Source organism: Micromys minutus (genome assembly GCF_963924665.1).
Source record: "Micromys minutus genome assembly, chromosome: 21".
NCBI lineage: Eukaryota > Metazoa > Chordata > Mammalia > Rodentia > Muridae > Micromys > Micromys minutus.
In genome coordinates this window covers 16,679,573-16,689,905 of record NC_137956.1, presented here as the reverse complement: position 1 = coordinate 16,689,905, position 10,333 = coordinate 16,679,573, and positions in this window count along the sequence as shown.

Here is a 10,333-nt window from a genome sequence, read left to right as displayed (position 1 = left end):
ATGTATCCAGGGTGATGTGTTTGGAAATTTTAATACATATTTTAAAGTTTTGAACTTGTGCTCAAGCTCAGGAGACAGCAGGGTGATACTCGTGGGTTTGTGATGCTGGTGCAACGTCACAAACACGTTTTTAGAATCGGGGCTCCTACGTTGCTAAGCAGATGCAGGAGTTTTCTGTTGAAAGGCATAGGCTTCCTTCCACTTAGTTCCGGACCGCTGCAGAGGCATTTGCTGCCTTGGTGATAGAGCAGCTGAGGAGAAACATTGTCCACAGCGTGAGAGACCTGAGCAGTGTGTCCGTTTGTTCACGGTGTGTGTCTTACACGAGGGATGCATGCTCACTGGGGGAAAGAGTTCCCCTGGTGTCTGGGCTCTGCTGATACTTGATGAGAGTGTCCCTGGTCAGCCCCCTGGTCAGCCTGAATTCACAGCTGGGCAGCAGCCATCCCCCTGGATTGGGCTCTTGTCATTTTTTTGGGGAACAAAAAAGTGCTAAATAAAGTGCTAAATAGTATTTAAAACTTTTCTCAAAAGAGAACTTTTAGGTCTTCTGTAAATGTGCATTTACTATATTGCAAATCATTGTAGTATACGTAAGCATGTTATTTGTGAGACAGTTTTTGATAAAGCATTATGTAATGTTAATTTTGTTTGTGGACATAGGTTTTTTACGAAAGTATTCTAATTTTAAGGTTTTTAAATTGGTTTTCTCCAGAAAAATATTTTTATTCATTACTTTTATTATATTTATGCCTTTTTCTACTTGAAAGTCTATTTTACATGATGAAACAAAGAGTTATTAAAATTAAATTAAGTTAAAAGCTTAAAGGCATTATGATGTTTAGTATTAAAATTTGATATTAAAATGTACAGAACTTACAGCGCAAATCAGTTTTTTTCTAAATGTCAAGTTAAATTTATTTGTACTCAGAACTCTTACTAATAAAAAGTTAAAGCACACCGTGATTCTTTATTTGAACGACACTTTATATTTGGGAGACAAGCCATGGGAACAGGGTCCAGAAGGTTTTTACTTCATTTTTTGCCTTTATTTTGTTCCGGACTTTTAGTTGAAGTGCAGGAATTCGTACTAAGTAGACAGTGTGGCCATCTTATCAGATAATTATAGTTCTAATTAATGTCTTCAGCCTTCATAGCTCCTCCAATGACGCATGTTTCATGTGGTAATAAAGGGGAGGGTTAAGCCCAGTGGGGAGCACAGGCCTGGTTCCTGGCTCACCTGGGTTTTCTCCTCCTCATCTTCACATTCCCATTCCGAACCGGTGCCCCTGGCTGCTCAGGACACCAGGAAGGGAAATGTGCACCGAGACAACAGCGTAAATGCTTTAGAATATACAAATCACCATCACTCAGCCACAGGGAACACCCGTAAAACCCCTCCCATTAAAGTGCATTTTTAAAGTCAGTTGAAAAGGCTGTCCTCTTACTGAGGTGAGGAGAGGGTGGAGACCTGCCCTGCTGGTGCTGCCTGTGGCTTGTGGTTTCCTCAGTTCATAATGATCTTCTGTGGTTCTGAGTAAGGGAGACTTGGAGGTTAGTGCTCTGCCAAGTACCCAGCACACTATAGGCACTTGATAAACAGCTGCTGTTATTATAGCTAATTATGATAATAGTTAAGTAATAGAAAAAGTGAAGCAGACACACACACACACACACACACACACACACACACACACACACACATACCCCAGAACTGGGCACACAAGACATAAGCAGATAAAATTTCTAAACCCCCGACTATAAGGCATCCATCCTAAAGATACATTGTCTTGGGTCTGAACTTAGTGGTCCTTTATTTAGCACTATGAACTCTTCTACAGAACAGCAGAAAGAGGACTTAGGAAGTTTCTCAAGACAGGTTTTGTGGCATGAAGCAAAGGGAAAGCCTCATGGCGATTAAAAGTCTGGACAGTGCTGGGCCTTAGGTTGCATGAGTTAATAATTCACACCCACCTCTACAGTGGATGTGTCTGGATAAGCTTGGAAACCTCTGCATCTGCTTTTTCTCTCTGCAAAGCTTTGCTGCTGAGACAGTCTATCTTCCAGGGCTTGTTTGCACACGTTCAGTGAGTTGATAAGCCCAAAACCACTAAAGCCACAAGCACTTCAATGTTAACTGCTTTGTTGTCCTTATGGAAAAGAAAGTAAGAAAAGGGGAGAGTCTTTTCATTTCAAAATGAAGAAAATTTATATTGGGCTGGCTTTTATTTGTTTGTTTCTTCCTTTCAGCTCTTTGAACATTCCCTTTGAGTTTTAGTCTCATTTCTGATCAGATTAAACTTTAACTGTTGCTGAAAAAACAAAACAAAAACAAACAGAGAGAGAGAGAGAGAGAGAGAGAGAGAGAGAGAGAGAGAGAGAGAGAGAGAGAGAGAGAAGGGGAGAGCACCGTTTTTACTTTCATGTCCTTTGGCTCATCTGTTCCCCACAGGGCCTTTTCCTGAGAAACTTCGTTAGTCATTGCTGTCTTTAGAATTGAGGGAAACATGTTACCCGTGTTACAGCACACACCTAGATTTCACAGGTAGAATATTGCGCTCAATACTCACAATGTAAGAAATAAAACCAAACAAGCAAACAAACAGAAATGAAAAGCATTGTGCGTCAGTACTCTGTAAAAACAGCTTCTACAACATGGATTACTTTTGCTTTGTCTTGCTTTCAGGTAATCTTTTACTAAGAATAAGTTGGTAGCTTCAAACCCACGTGAGCCCTTCAGCCGGCACTATCTCCCTAGAGTGTCTACAGACTGTCAGAAGAGACATTGCCCATTCTGTGCAGTGATTTGCCCACTCTCTGTGCTGGTTGCTTTAATCAGGGAAGGATGGACTTTCTGCTCTCACCCTGCTCAGGACAAGGTTAGGAATGGGGAAGGCATGGCGCCCCGATGAAGCATTTTGGACAGTTGGCGGCTGCTGGGGAGAGTCAGTTTTCTCTAGGAGTGCAGCCTCCAGTGGGCCGACTCAGATCCAGTGGTTGGCACAACCCAATATCCGTGAGCGTGGGTCGCACAGACTGGAGTTGGTCTTTCTTAGGTGTGAAGTTGGGAGGGGGTGGGTCTGAGGGGAGTTGTGTACAGGGGAAATGGTAACTGTGATAGAAAAATATATTGTATGTGTGTATTAAATTCTCAAAGAATAAATTACATTTTTATTTAAAAATTAATGGTTTGTTTCTAGCATATGTTTAGGAATATATTTAGTCTGTCCATTATACAAAATGACAATTAGAAATGAGTCAAAAAAGGATGGCAGCACATTTGTCTTTGAGGTCAGGAAATAAGTTAAACTGGACTGCTTACAAATTACAATTTTCGTCAAATAATTTGTCTTCAAGTCCTGTATGTGTGAAATGGGACTGAAGATATCTTTACAAGCTTATGAGAACCAATTGAAGTATATTTTTAGGAGCAGAAAACAGTGGAATGAAGCATGTCGTAAGAGGCATGGTATTGTCAGCTCTGTATTTAAGAGATATGCACTTGGGCTGCAGAGATTACTAAGGGATAAATAAAACAAAGCGATTGTCTGCCTATTGCTTCTGTGCTCAAGAGATGGGGAGGAGGGACCCCTGGGGCAAGCAAGCTAGACCAATCAAATCAAATGGCAGAAGACAGGATGATCAAGGAAGGTACCTATGTCAGCGTCTGTCTTACACACACACACACACACACACACACACACACACACACACGTGTACGTGTGAGCATACAGTAAACACAAATGTACTCACTACATTCATATGCAATGCATTCGTCACCATCCAAATATCTACAAATAGCTGAAGCTGTTGATAGGGACATTTGAGAAGGTAGGCAGGTTCTTAGCCATCGTCAAGGGAGATGGCTCTTGTCTTTCTTGACTCATGCAGAGGCTGCAGCCCTCCAGAGAAGGCATCTGGCTTTTCAGTGAAGGAGCAGCCTGCAGCCGTGGGTGAAGTGGTTTTGCACAGAATTTTGCTTTTCGGCCGTACTCACGGAGAAATCAGAAGCCAAGGGGTTGCTTGTCTGCCTCCCTTGATGTACTCTCAAGCAGAGGTCAGTGACCCCTTCAGATGCTTCCATCTCCCTAAAATGTCTGCAAACTGGCAGAAGGCTCATCGCCCATGGTGTGTATGACTTGTTCACTCTCTGTGCTGCCTCTGCGAGAGAATGCCCCCCAGGCAGTAGTGTTGGGGATCCCCTGAATTCCAGGGCTAAAGAGAGCTAGCTGCCTGTCTCCACTAGCTGATCTGATTAAAATCTATGTTCTGTGCAGTAGGAATTGATTCTGGCTAGGTACATTTTTTTTATACAATCTATATAACAGGATATTGTTATGTCTGATTTTTACCCTGATACAGGAAATCGAGTTCATTTACAGTCAGTGATGGATGCCCGAAACTATGTGCTTCTAATCTATGGGCTATGGGTAAAATTTGGGATGGGGGAATCCTTCAAATAATGAGTACAAACCTGCATGCCACTAAAAGTAATTTCCAGAAGGATGTAAAATCAATAGATCCATGAAGCACTGACCAGGAAAACGGTGTGCTGTGACCAGGTCAATTGTATAGAACAGTAAGGTGCATGAGCCTTCATTCTAGTTTCCTGTAGATGTCTAAGCACACTTCATCCGAGGCAGGAGGCAGGGCATAGTTTCTCTGGGCAGGACACGGTTTTCTCTTGAACAAACTGCGCAACATTTAAATAGATCTGCTTTATGCTTCAGGCAGTCATTTTTAAAGTATGTGTCCCCAGAACTGCGGGAGCATGTGGAAGCTAGACAAAAATGCCTGTTGACAGCTATGTTATAAACCTCCTGTGTCGAAACAGCAGCAGAAAGCATCTGTATTTCTCGAGGGCATCCTAATAGATTCAGCTGGAGTTTGCAACCACTTTAATAGGGAAAGCAAGGAAAAGGGGGTGTTCTTTTATGTACAGGAATGGCTGCAGTGTTTTTGCAAACTCAAATCTGGTGCTTGGAGCTTGTAATGCCCATGCACAGATGAGATACGGGGACTCTGCACCTTACACTGCGTGTTCTCTAGAAAGGAACTATCTCAAAGTGTGTGTGTGTGTGTGTGTGTGTGTGTGTGTGTGTGTGTGTGTGTGTGTGTGTGAAGGTGATGTTTATGACTGGAAATAAGACTACATGAATCTTTAGGGTGACAGTTCTGGCATTTCTATGTTTCGACATAGTTTCTTTGCTGAGGTTAGCTAGCCTGGTTGCTTCTGGAGAGTCTTCTGTCTCTGCTATCTGTCTTTATGTATTATGCCAAGATTATAGGCACTTACTTCACTGCATCCAGCTTTCATGTGGGTTCTGGAAATTCAAACTCAGATCACTAGGTTTGTATAGCAAGTGCTTTTTAACCTACCTAGTCATCTCCCCAACCCAGAAATGATTATATTTTAATGGCTACAACTAATTGTGGTCTGTTACTGTGAGTTTTCTGGCTACTATGTCAGAAAATTGTGTGTGTCTGTGTGTGTGTGTGTGTGTGTGTGTGTGAGAGAGAGAGAGAGAGAGAGAGAGAGAGAGAGAGAGAGAGAGAGAGAGAGAGAGAACCAATACCAGAGCAACCAATGCCAGGCAATTCATATGTCATTCCTTTGTTACATCCTGTGATCTTCAGATTTCCAAAAGAAAAAATGGGGGGGGGGGGGAGGCTTGAAAATGTACAGTATTCAGTCAAGAAGGACTAATTAATGGTTTGAGTTTGATATTCTGTATGAACACACAATTACTTAAGCTAACAGGTCCCTTTAAAAATTAGTTTTTCTTTAACTTTAGAAAATGGTGTATATGTAACCATATACACATCTGTGCCTATTCTTGTGTGTGTACCTTGTGGTCCAACCAAAAACTTGAGAATACGGCTTAAGAGACACTAAATGTTTTTGAAAGGATTAGTCTGCATGCGGGAGATGGTTTACATAAAGTAGAACTAACCACCTGAACTCTGTGCATCCTTCAGCACCTGGGAAGATGCTGTGCCATTTATGGCTGTGGTGGTTTGAAAGAAAACGGCTCTTCTAGGCCTGTAGGGTGTTAGGAGCTGTGGCCTCGTTGGAGGAAGTCGTCACTGGGAGCAGAGTTTGAGGTCTCAGATGTTCAAGTCATGCCCAGTGTGTCTCACTTCCTTGCTGCCTGTGGATCCAGATGTTGATACCTCTAGCATCATGTCTACCTGCACACTGTTGTGGTTCTCACCGTGGTAATAATGTGTTCATGGACTAAGCTCCTGGAACTGTAAGCCATCCCCAATTAAATGTTTTACTTTGTAAGAGTTGCCGTGGCCATGGTGTCGCCGCACAGCTGACTAATAAAATGCTCAATTTCCACTGGGTTTTTATGAAGTAGGATTTTGTTTGCAATGCAAGTCTCCACATGTCTCTCATTGGCTTCCTGGCTTCCTACAAGCCAAACAAACAAGTAAACCGTTTCATCTCAAACAGACCTGTCTCTTGTAAAACTTGTTTATGTAGAATTTGTAATAGCACCAAATATGGCGCCATGTTAAAATGATACAGTGGAGATGAGGTAGCTTTGATGGTGCAGGTGACATCCGGTGATTCCTGCTGTGCCCCAAGACACAGGGACCCAGAAAGTGTACATCGGACAGGCCAGTGTAACGAGCACCATTACAAGTTTTGAACACATTTCTAAAACTGTGATTTGCCAAGTAAAACTTTTGTCTGGGGACTTGCAGTTTCCTAAGTAATTAGTACATTGGTTCTGGTCCCTCCACTGGACTTGGAACTTTGTTCATTTTCTCTCACTATTCTGCCTGCTCGGAAACGTGCTCTAGTGGTCTCATTTACTTAGTCTCTTCTCCTCTTTCTCCCCCTCCCCAGCCATTTCAGCCGCAGCTTAATTTCTGTTTCTGCTTTTAAGTATCCTTTTGATGAACTAGAAAGTTTGATGGAGTCCAGCGGCATAATTAAATCCATGGGCAATGTCGGTTGGGTGTTCCTTAGCTGCAGACATGTTGCTAGGATACCCTTAAAGACACAATCCTCTTGATTAACTGCATAAGCTAGATTGCCCAAGCAGCATTTTTATCGTTCATAGAAATACAGGTCAGGCTGCATTTAAATTTATAGCAAGATGAGTGTTATCCGACTCTGAATGCTTTTAGCATCATAGAAATGTATTTAGGTATGCGCAGGAAGAATGTGTATGGAATAATCATTCAGAGGCTGAGAATCAGTCATCTATTTTAGGGAGAGCTCAGTGTCCACGGATTTGAAGCTGAAAGAATTGTGAATTTAAATCACCACTGGGAGACTCTCCATTGTGCGTGTGGTCTGCACAAGTCCCGCTGTGGTTATTACGATTCTTATTATTTACTGGTGTGTTTGATTCCAAAATTTCATACAAATCGCAACCCTGGTCCCTGGTTGATTTAGTAATATAAAACCAAGAAGCTTACCAAGAGAGCTAGATCCATCTGTAGTAATCGACTCCATAAGGACAGTTGTTTTTGAGGCTATGGGCTGGAAAATAGCTTTATTTGGGTAGCATTTTAACAATTACTTTATGGCTAATAAATATGAAGATGTCAGTAACCGTGTCTGTTCCCTGTCTATGATGCACTTGTTAATTTGTTTTTGTTTTTCATTTAGCAAGTGCTTTCAGAGCTTCCATTGTATATAACACAAGCTCTAGAAGCCATAAGAAGAATTTTAAATGTCGCTGCGACATCGATTTTCATTTTGCACCCATCAGTTCCATACTAATGCCGAGGATGGATGGCACAACTCAGGAATCGCAGATAAGGTGTAATGAAAGAGTCAGTGGGAACCCACTACATAAATGAATAGTGGAGTTATTTATGCGACAGCATTGACAGCTCTCGGGAATCAATGGGATGACAGGGAGGGAGAGAGAAGACTCAGCAATAGTGGCGGGAGCAGCCCTAAGGACTGTTAGAGGAGCAGGTTCCAGAGAAAGTGACAATTGGTTTCATTTTAATTCACTTTTTTTCTTTGTGTCCATTTTGTTATGTTTAATTCAAGACCTTTTTCTATAGCTGAAGCTGGCCTTGGGCTCTTGACCCTCCTCCCCACCCGTGCTCTGTGCGCTGATAGTATAGGCATGTCCACTATACCCGGCTTCTAGCTTTTTCTTCGATGTATAGAGTTGCTGAAGATATAGGCACATGCAGGCAGCAAACAGAAGGCAGAGATACAGCAGAGATGTTGATTTAGGGCTTTATTGTACACATTTGGTTTGGACCGGCAGGCATCTGCACAAGGTTATTTAGAGAGCAAACCACAGGAGTTGAAGCAGGGTTGTAATAACACTGGAATGCTTATGTCCATTAGCTTGTACCTTGAAAACTGTTTCCTGAAAAATAATTAATCATGGTAGCATGAGAGGTGACCCTACCCCTCACCCGGGCAGCACAACAGAACTGACCTTGGTGGCCAGGGCATGAGCCCGCCCTGAGTGGGTGAGCATGAGAGGTGACCCCACAGCTTGTCTGCTGTGTGGTGTTGTGAGTGAGGGAGAGATGCCCTCCTTGCCCCACTCCCTGGCTCCTCATCACCTAGGGCAGGCAGGAGAGCTGCCCTGCCCCTCACCAGCTGTAACAGTCCGAACATTGGGACCTGCACCTTGTCTAGGCAGCACAGTAGAGCTAGCCTTACTGTCGTGGGTACGTGGGTACGGGTGAGCTGGCCCAAGGGCACCAGAGTGGGAGAGCTGGCTCTGCCTCTTGGCAGCTGCAGCATTGATGACCTAGCGACTTGAGTGCTGGAGAGCTGGCCCTGGTGGTGTGGATACTGGTGGGCTGAGCGGCTTATACTCCACCCAGACCAGATCTAGGGCTTTGAATTGGCTCACCCCAAATCTATTTCAAACATGAACTACTGGAGTGTGTGAGTGGTCAGTCCTACAGATCCAAAGGTGCAGGACCTCCACGATACAAGGCAACAGGATCTCCAAGATGCGTCTCAGTGAGGTTCCAGTACTGATAGTGTAGCAAAGGCCAGAGGCCTAGAAGCAGACCAATGACTCATTGCAGTAGACGTTTGCAAGCAAAGAAGTGTGGACAAAAGGATGCACTGTGGGACACACTGTGACACGCGGCAGCGTCCACAACAAGATTTTTTTCGTTTGGGGGGTGCAAGAGCAGAGGGCAGGTAAGAAGAGGGAGAGATAAGTGGGATTGGGGAGTGTGCTGGCTGGTTTTCTGTCAACTTGACACAAGCTGGAGTTGTCACAGAGAAAAAAAAAGCCTCAGTTGAGGAAATGCCTCCATGAGATCCAGCTGTAAGGCATTTTCTCAGCTAGTGATCAAGAAGTGGGAAGGGCCCAGCCCATTGTGAGTTGACCAATCCCTGGACTGGTAGACCTGGGTTCTATAAGAAAGCAAGCTGAGCAAGCCAGGAGGAGCAAGCCAGTAAGTGACATCCCTCCATGGCCTCTGCATCAGCTCCTGCTTCCTGACCTGCTTGAGTTCCAGTCCTGACTTCCTCTGGTGATGAACAGCAATGTGGAAGTATAAGCTAAAAAAGAAAAAATCTTTCCTCCCCAACTTGCTTCTTGGTCGTGATATTTTGTGCAGGGATAGAAACCCTAATGTGAAATTCACAAAGAATGGATTAAAAAGTAAAATAAAAAATAATTCCTCATTTTTACTCACAGTTCCAAAAATACCTGAATTATACAACTAATGATGTCACAGGGCCCTCCTTATCTATTAATAGGAAAGGTGTTTGATGTTTGAAGCTTTGGGGGAAGAAAAGCCATTGGACTCTGAAAGGCTTGATCACCAATCATTTGCCTCTGTTAAATTTTCCACGTGGTGTTGAAGACATTTGAAGCTGTTCCTTGTAGCTACGGCAGACACCATCCCTGGGGAAACAGAGATGAGAAGAAGTAAAGCTCTCGTTGGACCGACCCGTTTGGAGAGCTGCTCTGAGGGCCTCTCCCGGCCTGTCTCCTGGTTGTGTCTTGCTCCAGGGATCCTCTTTTTCCAATGCCAACACCACAGGCTTCACTATTTCACCTCCTTACAGAAATCCATGGACCAGTACCGTCTGTGGCTCAAAACATAGGATAACACAGAAAGATAGCACATTCTTGTTCTCCAGTCTCTAATCTGAGTCACAAAAGGCCGGATGTGTAACTAAAGTCTTCTTGATGACTTCCGAGGAATCCTTTCATGACAGTTGCAGACAAACGCTATGGACTTCTGCCTTTAGTCTAAGCTAGCAGGTTTTGTATGCTGTGATGCATGTAGGCTTTTTGGGACCTTCCTCACTGTGGCGGTTGGGCCCATCTAAATGACTCACAGTTGTTTACGGAAAGATTGATTTTTT